The sequence below is a fragment of the Protopterus annectens genome, chromosome 3.part1 (assembly GCF_019279795.1).
Source record: "Protopterus annectens isolate FY-2018-M chromosome 3.part1, PAN1.0, whole genome shotgun sequence".
Classification (NCBI taxonomy): Eukaryota; Metazoa; Chordata; order Ceratodontiformes; family Protopteridae; genus Protopterus; species Protopterus annectens.
This window is the reverse complement of record NC_056732.1, coordinates 1,621,918,765-1,621,936,912: the sequence shown is the minus strand read 5'-3', so window position 1 is coordinate 1,621,936,912 and position 18,148 is coordinate 1,621,918,765.

Sequence of the window (18,148 nt, the reverse complement as noted above, 5' to 3'; positions counted from 1 at the left end):
AAGGTAGTAGGCAAGCTGATGTTGCCAACATGACCTTACCCGATATTATCATTTAATGCACTACATTATTTGTAATGTACCCTGCTAAGGAGAGTTTTGAGCTAAAGATTATTATCATCATCATAGTGATCATCATCCCATATTATCCACTTTTTCTACAAGGTCAGAGTGTTGTATCAGCTGTCACCTCCTCTATTGATTCATTGCCACTCTGCTACTTTCTTCAACAGTTGTGTCTGGCTGTTGCAGGTCATCTCTCACAATAATCCACCCCTTTGCTGTATGCCCTTGTTTCTTTTCACCTTCTTCCTGTCATGCTGAAATCTTCTTCATTGTATCATTTTCTACTTTCTTGCACATATGACTGAACCACTGTAATCTGTTCTCTTTGAACTTCTTGGCAACTGGCTCTACTGTCTCTTATAATCTGGTGACATTTCTTCATCTGTCACACCGTGTATCCTACCAACCCTCTCGGGAAGTTCATCTCTATTATGCAGAAAAATGTAAGAACCAAGAAACAAGAGATAAAGTTACAGTGGGACCATAAGCAGGACTCAATAGAAACAAATTTCAGTTTTATTCAACAGTTTAGTGGTTTCATCCAGGCAAAGGACTTCTTCAGAACTCACCATCTCTTCTTGCTTCCTCAGCTGCCTCTGCCTTCACTGCAAACATTTCTGTGCTCACATCACTGTTTTATAAAACTTACTTTTCAGCTTATTTGACATTTTTTCTATCACGCACTAGCACTATCACCATATGTAATTTGGCTGCAGCCACTCTGATTTCAGCTTTAACTACTACATTCAGACTTACCTTCTCCTCAACCACTCCTGCCAGGTACTTTAAGCTGCTAACCTGTTCCACTATTTTCCCTGCTATTTCAATTTTCAGCTTATTCTAGTTTCCCCTTTTGCTGCCATGACAACTGTCTTGTCTATACTCAGTTTCATCTCATGTGCCTTCAGTTTTGCATTCCACTCCATTCTACTAACATCTCCTGAAGTTCCTGATCAGAGTCTAATTGACCTGTTTGCTAATGTAGTCCATCACCAGTATGAAGAACAGTGGGGTCTTTGCTGAAACCAGATGTACACCCACTGCCACTGGGAGCTTGTCTGAGAGTCCAAACAGTGTTTGTAAATGTATTGTTATAATCTGGTCCTTGGCCATAGCCTTCTGTGCTAACACATAGCAGGGATAGCCACTTGGTAGTATAAACCTTGGATCTAGATGATTGTCACTGGTGAAGTGACATCCTGATCTCATGTGAAAAAAAAAATGGGAAACAGGGGTTGTGAATGGATGGATGGTACATAACCTGCACTAACTGAACATCACTTTAACTGTCCAGGTCTGCTTTAAGTTTGGAGTTAAACATAATCAACCCCAAAAGTCCCTCCAATTTAATATGGATTTTGGTAACACTAAGCAAAGTTGTAATTATGCTAATAAAAACAAATAGATTTTATAAATGCAGCAGTAGCGTTGTTGCCTCACAGCAAGAGGTTCTCCCATTCGATTCTCGGCTGGAGTGCGGGGAGTGCCTTCTGTGTGGAGCCTGCATGTCCTCCCCTTGGTTGGGTGGACGTTCGAAAGACATGCATAAATGGGTGTGCCTTCGTTGAAGGTTGAATGTCGAGCTGGCACCTTGGCGTTTGTGAAAATCAACTGCCAATCATTAGCGGATCGGAGTTCTGCTGTGGCGACCCCTAACCGGGAAAAGCCGAAAGACAACAACAGATTTTATAAATGTAAAAGACAATGGTATAGTTATAATAAAACAAGTGTAGCATTTAGTAAAACTGTGAAAAACAAACAAGAGTTGTAGGTAAAAAGAAAAAAAATGCCACTGGATAAAAATGATGTAAGTAGGATATTGCCACCTACTCTCTGCAACATTTCATGCACATAAAGACATTTTCTTGCTAATGTTCAAGAAATTATTAACATCAAAAATAAGGTTTGAATACTTCTTTCTGAATGATGCTATGTATCATATGTGCTTTTTTCTATTTTTCTCAATCTGGTCTGATTCAATTATTACAAACACTTAGGTGGAACTTAAACAAATATACTTTTATTTTATTAGTATTGAATGGGCTTTTTTACTTACACTGACATGTGGCATGGTGGTGTAACTGATAGCTTTTGCTTTTGTTTTTTACTCACTGGTATGCCTCATGGTTCACTTGCCAGTGTGTTTTTGTTCTGTTTTTACTGCAGTTCTGTTTTACTACAGCATGGTTAGGGAACCACAAATGACATACGTTTAAATACAGCCCCTCCCCCGCTCAGCCTCTGAACAGAGTTTACTTATTCTCCAGAGGCTAAGGGTCCATTTTTAAACTTAACTCCTGGCATCCCATTATTAGCATGCTCACCATGTATGTTTATTTACTGCAAATCTTGCTATTAGTGTGTATTTTAGATTTTAACATCAACTTATTACAGTTTGCCCTTTTGCTGAAACAAACAAAAGATATAATTCTGCATCTATGAGACATTAAATCAATTTGTATCAGTGTGGTGCTGTCTCAATATGCTACACATCCTTTGTTTTTTTCTGTTTTTTTTTTGTATCAGATGTTGTAAGACAAATACTTGTTAAAGTTTGTCCTTAAGGTAAACGAGCTAAAAGATTTTCACTCAGCATCTTTTTGCTTAGTATGCAATGTACCTATATTTATGTAGCATAAGTCTGAATTGTGTTTTTATCTCTTTGCTCAAGAATCAGTCTGCAACTATATGTGTTGTTATCATAATGTTCACCTCCACTTCAGCAAATGTTGAGTCCATGAATGATATACCATGCTTGCACTAAATTTGAAACTACAAGCTGCTTTTAATATCTGCTATTACCAGTTAATTTATTGACTATTTCATCGCTCTTTGCATTTGAAGTGATTGTGATTCAAGTTTTACTGCTGCTGTTTTTGATGGGTTGCTATTTCAACAGTTTGCTGACAGTCAATGGAGTCATACTTAGTCACTATTTAATCTATATTTCTGTTGACTTAGCTTATATTATTTTCATAGTAGCATTTAGGGCGGCCACGGTGGTGCAGTGGTTAGTATTGCTGCCTCACAGCAAGAGGTTCTCTGGTTCAATGCTGCGGTGCCTTCTGTGCGGAGTCTGCATGTCCTCCCTGTGGTCGCGTGGGTTTGCTCCGGTTTCCACCCACATCCCAAAGACATGCTGTAGGTGGATTGGACACTCTAAATTGGCCACAGGCATGAGTGCGTGCATGTGTGTGCCTTCTGTGGAAGGTTGGGTGCCGGGCTGGCAAATCGACACTGTAAAACTCCACTGCCAATCATGAGTGGCGACCCCTAACTGGGAAAAGCCAAAAGAAGAATTTTCATAGTAGCATTTATTGTCTGCTATAGTAGCTTATTTAGCTGGTTCCAAGACAGTTGCCTATTTCTTTCTTAAACTATCCACTAATTCTCCTCCTTTAAACTGTGCACTATTTATTTTTCCTTCATTTACAGTTCCCTTTGTACACTGTACAGCGAGTGCATCCCTCATCTGTGTTGGTTGCCTGGGAGTTCTCACCCTGTAACGTTCACAAATGGTGGCTTAAACAACAATATTTCAGAAAAAATGCATTGTATGTCCTATCAATCTTTTCTGCATTAATCAAGCTCCAAATAATAGAAACCTTCTACCTCCTTAGGATAGTGGCGTGCACACAAACAGGGATGCTATAGTTTAGGAATCCTCTCCTCCATTCGCCTAAACAGTTGTTTTCTATTTTTCTCAATCTGGTCTGACTCAATTATTATAAATACTTAGGCAAAACTTAAACAAGTATACTTTTATTTTATTAGTACTGAACAGACTGTTTTACTTACACTGGCTTGTGGCATGGAGGTTTGTGTTTTCTGCTCACTGCTCTGGCTCACTCCACTCCCTATGCTACCCCCTATTCCCACCCGCCCACACTACTCCTACACTTATACTTCTTAGGCATACCTACACCTACAAAGACACCAACCACTCTGCTCTTGCATCATTTCTCCACCTGAATTCTCTTACTCTATCTCCATCTTCTTAACACCACCCTCTTTCATGCCCTTCACTCATTGCTACCATCCAATATCTTCCTATTCATATACCTCATCTTCACAAGTCCCATTCTCTATTCCATCATACATTACACTGTAGTTATCCTAACTACTCTTCACCCATAACACACCATTCTCCGACTAGCATCTATTTCAACATTATTTACTACTGTGCCAATAGCAACCACACAACCATTACTAAATATTCATATTTTCCTATCTATTACTAAATGTTCATATTTTCCTATTTATCTATGTACTTGTTCATCTGAAAACTCTTAACCCTGTTTCTGTTCCCTCTAAACCCACAACAGTTACATCCTTTCTTACACCATGTTAAAATAGTTACCCAGATATATCCTCAAACCTCTTTCCTATACACCCACTAATCTTCCCCAAACTTAAAATTCTACCTACAAAACTTCATGCACTTATAATCAAAATGCACCTTATTAGACCCAAATAATGCCAACAGCCACCCATCTATACACCCAGACTTTCAACGATACTTCCCTCATAAAATGCTCCAAAGCTAGTTATGAAAACAAAATCGCCATTGATTCTAAAGACAACCACAAAGCATTCTATAGCTATGTCAAGAATCCTAATGGCAACACTCAGATCTGCTCTGAGTTACAGCACAAAGGTACTAATTATACAGAATCAACTAATATTGCCAACATCCTGGCAGATAGGTTCATTGCTAACTTTATGCCCCCCTCACCCCATAAAGGGCCCATCTCTATACCCCCTCACCCCATAAAGGGCCCATCTCTATACTGTAAGAATGTAAAGTTTCTGAAATCCCAACTGCACAGGTAAAAAACACACTCTCCAAAGCCAAGAACACAGCATCTATGGGACCTGGCAACATCCCAGGCTGCGTTCTACATGAACTACATAATGAACTGGCACCCCACCTAAGCACCATGTTCAATCATTGCCTCACCTCAGGCTTTGTGCCCACTGAATGGTGCACAGCAATGGTTATCCCACTCCACAAAGGGGGAGCCACCACATACCCCGGGAACTACTGCCCCATTACCCTAACAAGCCTGGTCTGCAAGGCCATGGAACATATCATCATGAAACTTATAATCAAAGACATTGGTAATCTCCAAACTTTGGATCCCACCCAGTTCGGGTTTGTAAAAGGCAGATCATGTCTCTTAACCTGATTGACTTCTTGAAGCAGTCACCAAAGCCGTAGACAAGGGTAAGGTGGTTCACACAGCCTATATAGATCTCGCCAAGGCTTTTGACACCATCCCCCACTCTGGAATTATAGATAAAATCACTAAACTAGGTATAAATCCCTATGTCACAAGATGGGTTGCAAACTGGCTCACTGACAGAACCCACACTGTGAAAGTAGCAGACTCCAAATCTGACTTCAGACCAGTGACAAGTGGAGTACCACAGATTTCAGTCCTGGGTCCTCTCCTGTTTGGTATCTACTTTTCTGAAGTACAGGCTAATACAGAAGGTTTAGGCTAATAAAGTTTGCAGATGAATGCAAACTAGGAGTCATAATTGAAACTCCTAATGATGTGGACAGCCTACAAAAGGGCCTCACTGAGACAGATGCCTGGTGTCAAAGCCATAGCCTCAAGCTCAATGTCAAAAAAGTGCATTGTCATCCCCTTTGGTAAAAACTCTGTACCCATGAGCTACCACATAGGTGGTAGTCTACTTAACACTGAAAGTGTGATAAGAGACCTTGGGACACAGATGGACAGTAGTCTCTCCATTGATAATCACATTGCCACAGTAGTCAGGAAATCCTTCTACGTGGCACACCTCATTACAAAAGGTTTCTCATCCAGGAAAAAATAGGTCATTGTTCCCCTCTACTCGTCACTCATTAAACCCATTATAGAATACAACACCTCTTTTGGTATGTACCTCACAAGACATCTACAACAACTGGAAAGGCCGCAGAAATACCTCACAAAGAGGATTACCATCCTCAAACAGATGCACTATGCAGACGGTCTCAAAAAACTCCAGCTTTACTCCGTCGCATATTGCCTACTCAGAGGTGATCTCTGCCTAACATACAAACCTATGTCAAACCCAGAGCTGTTGGACATGCTCCACATAATGAAATCCCAATCCCTCCAGGCTACATGCTCTAGGGACCTAAACCTTGTCGCCACAATAAACAGAACATGCTGGAGGAATAGATTCCTGTCCCAGAGACTTCCCATACTCTGGAACAAACTACCTATCTATATCAAACAAAGCTTCTGATTAGCACTCTTCAAGAAAAATCTTGATGATTGGATGGGAAATAGGAAATTCAACCCGGGGATCACCTCTGTGACTCTGCTCGACAGCGGCACAGGAAAATAATTTTTTTGGGTGGCGAAAGCCAGGGTATCTTTTTGGCTAGGCTGGTATAAGCCTTAGGGCCAATAGCCTAGTACCTACCTATGAACCTATGATATCCAATCCAGTCCAGGACCCACTTCTGCTAAACTGCCTCATCAACCCAACTCCTTCAGATCATAACATATAGTCACACTAAACATCCAAAGTATTCAAAAGAAAATCACAGACTTCCATGCCTGGACATCCTATAACAAACCACACATTACTGCAGCCCTGGCTTAAACCAGACACAAAAAGACTCTGAATTCCTACCCCCAGGTTTCAACTCTATAAGGCTAGCTAGATAGAGGTGGAGGTATTGCACTCCTCTTCCATAGGTCCTACTACTTAATTTCTTTCTCTGGCATCATTCCCCATTTCTCCACTGCTGAACTCCTCATATCATTCCTAAAAATAAATAAAACCAAAGAAACTATGCATTGCAGTTCTGTATATTCTCCCAGATAGTAATATACCCACCCGAGAAGATATCCATGCCTGGATCTCCAGCACAATCAAGAATGAAACCATTATAATGGGTGATGTTAATATTAATTGATCACACTTCTGCACTAAATTCCCATCCTTCAACATCGATTTATTTAACGTCACTCAATTAATTACATCCCCTACCAGATTCAACAAAGGTAATAATGAGGGATCCATCCTAGAGTGGATACTCATCAGCGACCCAAACAGAATTTGCTCAGCAGGTACTCTCCCAAATAATCTAAGTGACCATCTCCTGTTTTCATGCTCAGAACATCTGCTTCCTTACAAAAAGGACATCACTATAAACAAACATGGAAGTTGGTTAACTTTGATCCTCAAACATTCATCACCTTACTTAAACATATGGACTGGAATATTCTGAAAACCATTGCCCTTGATGATGCAGTCAACTACTTTAATACTACATTCCTAGAAACTCAAAGCAAACTAGCATCCCTCCAAACAAAAAAATAATAAAATCTAAATATGCCCCATGGTTATCTACATCTACAAAACAATTAATGCAAAACAGAGATAAAATCTGGAAACAATGGCTAAAAAACAAAAAAAATCTAGCCTTCAGAATTACAAACAACTTCACAATCAAGTTAAAAAAACAGGTAACAAGATAAAAAGGAATATTACCTAAAATTTCAATCAAGCAAAAAGAATAACCCCCAAACATCTGGACAGCTATTACTTCACTTGTAAACCCTGGCACAAAAACAATCCTACTCCATTTCCTAGTAAGAGACACCCAGATATTTCCATTTTCTTTAACACCCATTTTATCATCACCATATGTAATATCACAGCCAAGTTCCCCCAAATTCCCTCTGACTGTATCTATGCCATTACTTCACCAAGTTCATCATCCTATCTCAGTCTCACTAATTATTCTACCTGCCCATCAAATCTCAGTGCTACTGATGCTTCCACCCAACAGACTACCTGTTTTAATAAAAAAAGCATTCCTATTACTATCATAAAAAGACTACTCCTTAAACTAAATCCTGGCTCTAGCTCTGCTCTTTACTTCAGTTAGGAAAAGTACAGTGAGATTAGTTTAGTATTATTTCTTTTTCTGCATCTGTGACATTCTGTCCAACTGTGTTTTTATTTCCTGTGATTGAAAACTCTAATGTTTATTGTAACTAAATATTAAGTATTCTCCCGTTTTCTATTTTATTATCCATATTAATATTTTTATACCTTTTTATTTTGTCTGGCCGTTTAGTGAATACTTTTAACAACTTGAGAGTACTAGGGCTTATTTTAGTGACACTGTGGCCACTTTGATAAGCCTTACTGCTTCAGACACACTCTACCATTTATATCAGTATTCATTTGACACAGTATAATTGGTTAGCCTTAGAGTATCTGGCTGCTGGTAGCAATCTACCTTGTAGTCTAGAGAAAGAGGACACAGCTGGTGAATCTGTGTCAGCCTTTCCCAGGTGTGTGTATGTGTGTGAAAAGTAAGATATGCAAGTGTGTGTCAGATATTTGGAATTGGGACACAGTGCTCCAAGGTGGGTCTTGTCTGGGATCTGAAGAAACAGAGATTCCAGTCCCAGTGGATCATCTTCCCTGTGTGCTCTTGGGGCAAACTGTGCTTAATGCAGAGAGCTGCATTTGAAATATTGTATAACTCCATTACTGTTTTTAGTGACCACTTCTCACAGGTGTCAGTGGTGAGGAGGGGTCATCATATATTGGTGTCAGAGTGGTGGGATATTAATTAAACTTCAGTAGTCTGTAAGCAATTGTCACTGAAGGTGTGTGTATTCTCAGAAGCCACAAGGTAATCATTCAGAGTTTCAGTTTCATACAGCAGTTTTATTCATTTTTTTAGTTAGTTTGGTCAGGCAAAGATGTCAGCAGAGGATTATAACAAGCTTACAAAGAACCAGTTGGTCAAAGTATGCAAAGCAAAAGGACTACTGCATGATAACCTGACTAAAGAGAATATTATTTCAGCCTTAATCATAGCTGCAGCATGGTTCAGCAAGCAGAGAGATAGCCAGTCCAGTGATAGGGATGTGCAGCCTTTGGGAACAGGACAGTTCACTTATTCCTAGGAGGACTTGAAGATCCATCTGGGGTTATAGAGACTTGAACTTGATGTCAGGCATTTGGAGACCAAAGAGAGACTGCAAATGGAGGCCAAATGTTTGGAGATCAAAGAAAAACTGTGATGTTTGGAGACTGAAGAGAGACTGCTGCATTTGGATGCTGAATAAAAGGAGAAGCAGTGTCAGCATGAACTGTGACATTTGGAGGCTGAAGAAAAAGACAAGCAGTTACAACATGAGAGGGAGATGTTAACTCTTTGTCAGAGTCATGGAGGTAATTTGGAAGGGAATAACTGAGCCCCAAAAGCATGGTTGGGAGGGTGGCCTAATGGTTAAGGTGTTTGCCTTACAAACACAAGGTACAGGGTTTGAGTCTCACAAGGGATAATTGGCTAGGCTTAAAATGGCTCACAAGGGCAGTTAGCTTAGTACTAATCTATGAACCTATGAAGGTCAGTAAATTTCTTCCACAATTTGCAGAGGGGGGATGACTTTGATAGTTTTATTCATGTATTTGAAATAGTATGTAAACAGTATAATGTCAACAAAGAGCTGTAGATATGGTTCCTGACACCCTTACTCCATGGCAAAGCTGTAACTGCTGTTTCTAAATTGTCTGATACTGACTCTTTAAGTTTTGAAAATGTAAAAGAATGTTTGTTGAACTGTTATAAGTCAACACCTGAAGCTTACAGAAAAAAAGTTTTGTGACTATAGATGCAAGGCAGATGAAAGTGTATGTGATTATATTGGTGGGTTAAGCAATTACTTTTATAGGTGGGTAAATGGGTGTCAGATCACCACTTATGAAAGGCTGTCAGACCTTTTGGTGAGGGAACAAGCCCTTAACACATTGCCTGAGGACATGAGAATTTAGTTTGCCGACCGAGAATGTAACACTGCAGATCAGCTAGGGAGAAAATGGGATCTGTACTTAGCAAGCAGGCCATCGGTGCATAAGAAGGGGATACCCAGTGCTGCACATGGATATAAGGGAACCTATGGTAGGCAGCCTAAATCACCCCAACAGAGTTTACCAGTAACAGTGAAAGCCACTAGATCAGGTACATGGCCAGGATCAATAGATGTTTTAAATGTAACCAGCGGGGCCATGTGGCATAGAAATGAAGCAAGATGGGGAACAAATTGTGAGGGAGCCAGTAAGTAGGAATAACTGCCTGCCAGTGGTAAGTTGTCTGGAGACAACAGAGGTGCCAAACTATCATCAGAGTTTGTATCCTATCTTAGTGGAAAGAAGACAGGCCACTGCTAAGAGAGACACAGCCTCTAACATAACCATCGTGAAGCCTGCAGTGATTAAAGAAGAGCAGTACTTGCTTGGGAAGTCCACACTAGTTAGAGCTTTAGGAGAGACCCCATTCCATATACCTTTGGCTAGAGTTCACCTTGACTGGGAGGATGGAAAAGGGAATAAACAGGCTGGTGTGCTTGAGGATATCCCTGCAGATGTCTTAATAGGGAATGATTTTGCTAATGTAGTAACTTGTGTGCATTCAGTTACACACAGTCAGATATGGAGACAGGCAGGTAGGTCTGGTAGTCTGGAGGGACCCAGACAGACACCATACCTGAAGCTGGGAATGGTGAAGTGGTTATTTCAGGGAGAGAGCTACCTTGTAGCAGTGAGTCTGAAACTGAACCACAGCTGCTAGTAAGTACTGATGTTCCCATGGACAAGGTGACTCCAAGGGCAGAGGTGAGTGGTAGTACCCAGGCTGACAGAGGGGGCATGGTTGTTAGAAGATACTAGGCTTCCTGTGGAAGGGGAGCTGGGAAGACTCATGAAAGTAGAGTTGAGACAGGCACAGCTTTCGGACCCTACATTATGAGGCTTGAAGGAGGTAGCTAAGGGGACACCTGATGCTAAAAAAAAAGAGGAGTCTGTCTACTGGAACAAAGCATTACTGTACAGAGAGTGGACCCCTGAGGGAGGGCTAGAGGGTGAGGTAATACAGCAGTTGGTAGTGACCAAAGGCTACCATCTGGCACTTCTAGTCATAGCCCATAACATTCCTTTTGGAAGGTCATATGGGTATAAAGCATACTACCAAGAGTCATATTATGCAGAATTTTTATTGGCCTGGGATTGCAAGGGATGTAACAGTGTACTGCAGTACCTGTGAGCAGTGCTAAATGGTAGGCAAGGCAGGACACAAGGTCAAAGATCCACTGATGCCTTTGCCTGTGATTGAAGAGTCATTTCAGGGGGTAGCTATGGATATTGTGGGGCCTTTGAGTACCCCAAGTTACAGAGGTAAGAAGTATATCCTGGTGGTAGTAGATTATGCTACCAGATACCCTGAGATGGTGGCTCTGTCCTCCATCAAAGCAGGGAAGGTGGCAAATGCTTTCAGATTTTCAGCAGGGCAGGTTTCCCAAGTAAAATACTGACTAACAGAGGTGCCAGTTTTATGTCAGACCTGCTGGCTTGTCTGTGGAAGTGTTGTGGAGTGAAGGACCTAAAGACTACCCCCTACTGCCCCCAGACTAATGGTCTGATGAAGAGGTTATACTCTACACTAAAGACCATGCTACTGGCATTTGCAGACCAGTTTAGGAGAGAGTGGGACAAATATTTGTCTCATCTACTGTTTGCATACACAGAGGTACCATAAGAATCAGCAAGTTTTTCACCCTTTTAGTTACTGCATGGGCATAGGGTGAGGGGTGCCTTTAGATTTGATTCTTGATGAGTGGGAGGGGGAGTGTGAATTCCACAAGGAATCTGTTGTGCCTTCTGTCTTAAACCTGAGGACAAGGCTTAGGGAGCTCATCGGTTTGGCCCAGTAGAACCTTGCAGCTGCACAACAGCAGAAAAAGGTTTGGTATGACAGGAAGGCTCGAGCCCGAGACTATGCTATGGGACAACAGGTTATGGTGCTCATTCCTGTCATACACAATAAGCTGCAGGCAGCTTGGAAGCCTCAGCATGTCAAGGATGTCCTAAGCAGACTGCAAAGGGCAGGGTTGACCATTAAACCCAGTAAGTGTCAGGTGGGTATAGCAGAGGTCTTCTACTTGGGACATAGATTAGGGAGTGGTAAGATTAGATGCACACAAAACAAAGCCAGCAAGCGTGGAAGGTGTAAAGTCAGTTTATTCAACCCAGTGGAAAAATCCCTGGGGTGACAAGGTAGCCATAAAAAAGTCCATACCGGTTTCGGCTCAGCAGAGCCTTCTTCAGTGGATGCAAACAAAAAAGGCAGTAAAGCATATACCATTCAGTATATACATATATATAGAGCTGGTAATTAATATCAGAACCAATCACCATAATTAAACAATAAATCAAAATAGGTCATTGAGACCAGGTGGAAACAGAGCTCCCAGTTTGACTATCCATTTCTTTTCTTTAAAGTTCAGCAACTCATGCCAATTATCTTTGTCTCTACAAATACCCTTAATATGATCAATGATCACAAACTTAAAAAAAGCTGTTTTGTGTTGCAAACTATGTTTAAATAGGGCATTGTTGGGACGTTTGTTTTTAACATCACTAAGATGTTCACCAATTCTCAAACGAAAAGCTCTAGAAGTCTGCCCCACATAAAAAGCAGAACAAGTGCAGGCCACCAGATAGATGACCCACTTGGTGCTACAATTGGCCCAAATTTTGATTTGAAAGATCTCAGAAGTATCATTCAACTATTCATCGCTTGTATTGTCTTGAATAAGACAACAGTTTATTGCTTGTATTGTCTTGAACAAGACAGTTTTTCATACATTAGTTAGTACGAGCTCCTGGTTGGCTGTCTCTCATTTCCTTACGCTGACGCATTTGGCTTCATTTCGGTTTTACCACGTTGATGAAGCCTTTGACTTTTTTCTAGTTTTTGGCGTGTTTTAGAATGTGCATTTTATGGTGACTTCATGTCGGTGGATTATATGCTCTATTTGGAGCGTGAAGATGTTCTTTTTCTTTGGGACTGTGGTCGCTGGAGATATTTGGAATTCGCCCATATTCTGATTTAATCACTGAACATTTCCGGACATTGGGTAGATATGTTTTCTGCCTTTCATGACTGTAATTTGGTTTATTAGATATGTTGATTTCTTGGACCTACATATCCTAATTTGGGGCATTTGTTCAAGGGTTTATACACATCGTGTATGGATTTATTATGTGGGGCTAATTTACATTATTTAACATTTAATACATGATGTTCATATTGATGTATTATATTTGGAATTCGCCCATATTCTGATTTAGTCACTGAACATTTCTGGACATTGGGTAGATATGTTTTCTGCCTTTCATGACTATAATTTGGTTTATTAGATATGTTGATTTCTTGGACTTACATATCCCAATTTGGGGCTTATACACATCGTGTATGCATTTATTATGTGGGGCTAATTTACATTATTTAACATTTAATACATGATGTTCATATTGATGTATTATATGTGTTTTGAACTTTAAGAGGATTATTGGTTATATTCAGGGACTGTGTTATGATAGTTTCAGATTTTTTGTTAGGTGATTTATCCTTTTTTTAATCTTCACTTCTTTTAGTGCTATGTGTATTATTTTCTATATTGCTATTATGTTGATAAATGTTGTAGCCCTTTTTTGGGTTGATCATATTCCATAATTACACATCAATTGATGTAGTAATATTGCTGGTTTGACCATTTTCATTTTTCCCTCCAAGACTATATCCTATGGTATTAATTTTTATATTTACATACAGCACATGTTTTGGGACAGTTATTCCATATGGATTTTCCAGCTTACAGATTTGTTACCAACTGATTTATTTTTTTCTAGTGGCCATATATTTATTTGTTTGAGTTATTCCTTAAACATTTCATGGTTTATTTTATGGCCATTCTGTTATTGCCCATTACAATTATTTGATTTAAGAATGGATACAAATACGCAGTAAGGCTTTTGGATGGTTTTCACATCATTAAGACTGCTTATTGTATTTGTCTACCTTATTTGTATAGTTTTACGCTGAAAATATATACACAGTATGTGGATATACTGAATATCTGAACTGTTTATTGTATATTTTTTTACCTTGACAGCGTTCTTTTATATCAATTTTGTTTTGGGCCACTAACAGGGTTGGTGTACTTTTCTGTATATTGCTTTTTACACTTAGAGTGCCATGTGGTGATTTATTTCTTCATAACTGTCCCACTGCTGTTGGCTGTATTGTTTTTTATATCTAAATACATTGTATCTTTTGATATTCAGGTTTTTGTCTTGTAGGGTTAAATATGGCATTATCACCTCTTATTAAGGGGTTATCTTCAGACCTAGATGATTTATCTGTCTTTGGCTTAGGGGTTCGTAGCTCTGGACAAACTAATAATATGAATGTTGCAGATTTGAATACTGAATGTGATATGTTTTTTAATCAACTTAGTAAGAACATGAGGATGGTCCGTACCAATGTTTGGCACTTACGTCTTTTTAAGGCGTATCAACAAAAAAAGATAACTCCACGTGGACTAAGGGTGAAAGTGCAACCTTTGGTGTCAAACACTGATGAGAAATTACTAGATGATTGGGGTCAGATCCAACAACTAGCTTCATCCAAATTTGTGGATGCCCTTGCTGATTTTTATGAACGTAAGGTTCATACAGGGGTCAAAGATCTAGAAGCTATTTGTTTGGAGGCTAACCAATTTGAAAGTTGTGTTTCATTTTCATCACAAGTTAAAAAACTAACTACGGATTTATCCAAGTTAGAAGCTAGTTTGAAAGAAAGAAAACTAAAGAAATTCTTTAGGGATGTTGGTGATTACGAAAGAGGAAAACCTTTTGACACTTAAAAAAATGTGTCCTTTAGATTACCTAAGGATAATTACAGTAGTGATAAGAGATTTTCAACTCCCAAAAGAAAGAGACCTAAATCCATTCTCAAGAAAAGTGTTAATTCTTCCAGTTGCTCTTCTGGGGATGACACCTCATCAAATACTGAAGGTGAACCAGAGGGTCATCACCTTGTCATGTCACCCGATGCCAAAAAGACAAATTTACAGCACCCTTTAGGCATAGACTCAGACGAGGGGGGCGGAAACATAAAAAAAGACAGGCCCAAACAGGATCTGGAGAATCTTTTGAAAATGATGATGGAACATTGACCAGTTATAGTAATGTACACAATATCTTCTCTGTTGAGCTTACCAACACACAAAATCAGTTATTAAATAAAGGACTCAACTTTATTCCTGTTTTTTTTGTTTCTGAATTTGTTTTGGCTCAGGATGTGGCTAATTTTTGCCGATTGTTAAACCTTAAACTGTTTTTTCTGAGCATGTTGGTGCTACAGCCCATGAATTCAAGTTTAAAAAATCTACTTTCAATCCACCTATGGCCCATTTGGTGGGTATTTTTTTGAAGAATGTGTTAAATGATTTACATTGTTACTTTAAGGAGTTTCCTATAGTACATAATAATTTGTCCAGGGATGAAGTATCCAGTCTTGAAGAACTTGTCAATAAAAACAATTTGGTTATTACACAAGCTGATAAAGGGGGAGCTGTCGTAGTTCTAGATAAGGTGGCTTATGACAATGAGGCTATGAGACAATTGGGGGACACTGAATATTACAGATATATGCCTTTGGATCCTTCTCCACACTTTCAACAAAAAATAGGAGAGTTTTTGACTCAAGCAATAGAGGAGGGGGTCATTACACAGGACATTAAGGAACAACTCATGGTTTTATCTCCCACAAAACAATATTTCTATCTATCACCCAAGATACATAAACATGCCACCAATCCACCTGGTCGACCCATTGTTTCTGGACATGGGTCCATTACTGAACCATTATTGGAATATTTGACTCATTATCTTAAACCTTTGCTTCCCTTTATAAGATCTAGAATTCAAGACACTACTCAATTCCTGGACATAATTAATGACACACAACTTGAATCTCATTGGTTATTATGTACTCTGGACATCACCTCTCTATACACCAATATTCCACATTGGGCAGGTCTACAGGCTGTGGACTACTGGTTGGGGAGATCTGGGCTTTATAAATCGGGATTTAACACCTTTTTGGTATGCCTGACAGAATATGTATTAACCAGTAATGTGTTTTACTTTCAAGATCAGTGTTTCTGGCAAACTAAAGGGACAGCGATGGGTGCATCTTTTGCACCCATCTATGCTGATCTTTTTATGGCATATATTGAGGAGGTCATCATTTATGACCCGAATAAGGTAATAAATACCAGGTTCTCTCACCACGGAAATACAGGATTGTAATGATGAATCAAGTAGCAAAGCTTCGTGACCAGTTGAATCAAAGTCAGCAAAACAAGCTGAAAAAATTTCGGCAATAGTCCAGCAATGGTACAAAAAAGAAGTTTATTTAGTGAGCGCTTTCGCGTAGCACCTACTACGCTTCATCAGACAATGTAAAATCATGTAAGATACCTGTTTATATATTAAAAAAGGTGCCAAAGGCAGTAAGCATAATGGATTAATTAAATGAAATACTTTCAATTAAAGATAATTAACTTAGGTTCACATTTAGTTATAAACAAGCTGTAGTGTCAAACTGAAATAGCATATTCTGGTTTACATTAGTAACAGGAAGTGTCAACTTATTAATGTTATAAGGCTCATTCAGATTAAGTTAAATACACTTTCAATTGAATATAAAATATAAAATAAAATAGCATGCTTGGTTCAAGTAGACAATAAATGTTATAGGAAACATCAACTGATTTTTAGTATAAATCTCTTTATAAAAAAATGCTATTAACTGAAAATTTAGGGAAGAAGGGGAGAGGGTAAAAAGAGGGTAAAAAGAAGGGAAGGGGGGCAACCACATCACTAATATTTGTGTCAGTTTTACCTATTTTTATATACATTTATGACCCGAATCATAACATCTATGTGTGTGAAATGGACATTTGGCGTCGCTATTTGGATGATTGTTGGTTGGTGTGAAAGGCTGATGAACACTATCTCCTGGAGTTTCTTGATTATCTTAATGACAATGTATGGGGCATTGAATTTAAATTGTCTTTTCACAGATCCAGGATGTTCTTTCTGGACGTGGAAATCAATAGAAATGCAGATGATACATTGTCTACTACTATTTACAGGAAATTTCCTGAATATAACTCTTTATTACATGCTTCCAGCTTCCACCCACAACATATCATCCAAAATATACCCAAATCCCAATTTCTCAGAGCCAGAAGGATCTGTTCCAACCAACAATCCTATGTTAAAACTAGAGATGATCTTGTCCGTAGATTTAAAGAGAGAGGTTATCGTCCAGGTACCATCCATCAGGCCAAACAATGGGCATCTAATTTTAACAGGGAAGATTTGTTGTGTTATAAACTTAAAAATAATGATGCTGATCTACAGCCCTTATGATTGGTTACAACTTATGGACGTAACACAAAGGGTTTTATCAACATTATCCAGAGACATTGGAATGTCTTGATGGCTGAAGATAAACTCCATCCTTTTCTCAGGGACAGATGTTCCTTCTCTTTTAAAAGAGGACGAACTATAGGTTCCAGGCTTAGCCATTACAAAAAACCTGTTAATAATAACACAGTCCTTACTCAAACTTCTTTGACAGGGGGGTCCAGTTTTAGGCTGTATTTCATGTGGTCATTGTGTACACTGTATGCGGGTTTCACATACCCATGAATTTACTAGTAAAAATACTTCTGAGATCTTTCAAATCAAAATTTGGGCCAATTGTAGCACCAAGTGGGTCATCTATCTGGTGACCTGCACTTGTTCTGCTTTTTATGTGGGGCAGACGTCTAGAGCTTTTCCTTTGAGAATTGGTGAACATCTTAGTGATGTTAAAAACAAACGTCCCAACAATGCCCTATTTAAACATAGTTTGCAACACAAAACAGCTTTTTTTAAGTTTGTGATCATTGATCATATTAAGGGTATTTGTAGAGACAAAGATAATTGGCATGAGTTGCTGAACTTTAAAGGAAAGAAATGGATAGTCAAACTGGGAGCTCTGTTTCCACCTGGTCTCAATGACCTATTTTGATTTATTGTTTAATTATGGTGATTGGTTCTGATGTTAATTACCAGCTCTATATATATGTATATACTGAATGGTATCTGCTTTACTGCCTTTTTTGTTTGCATC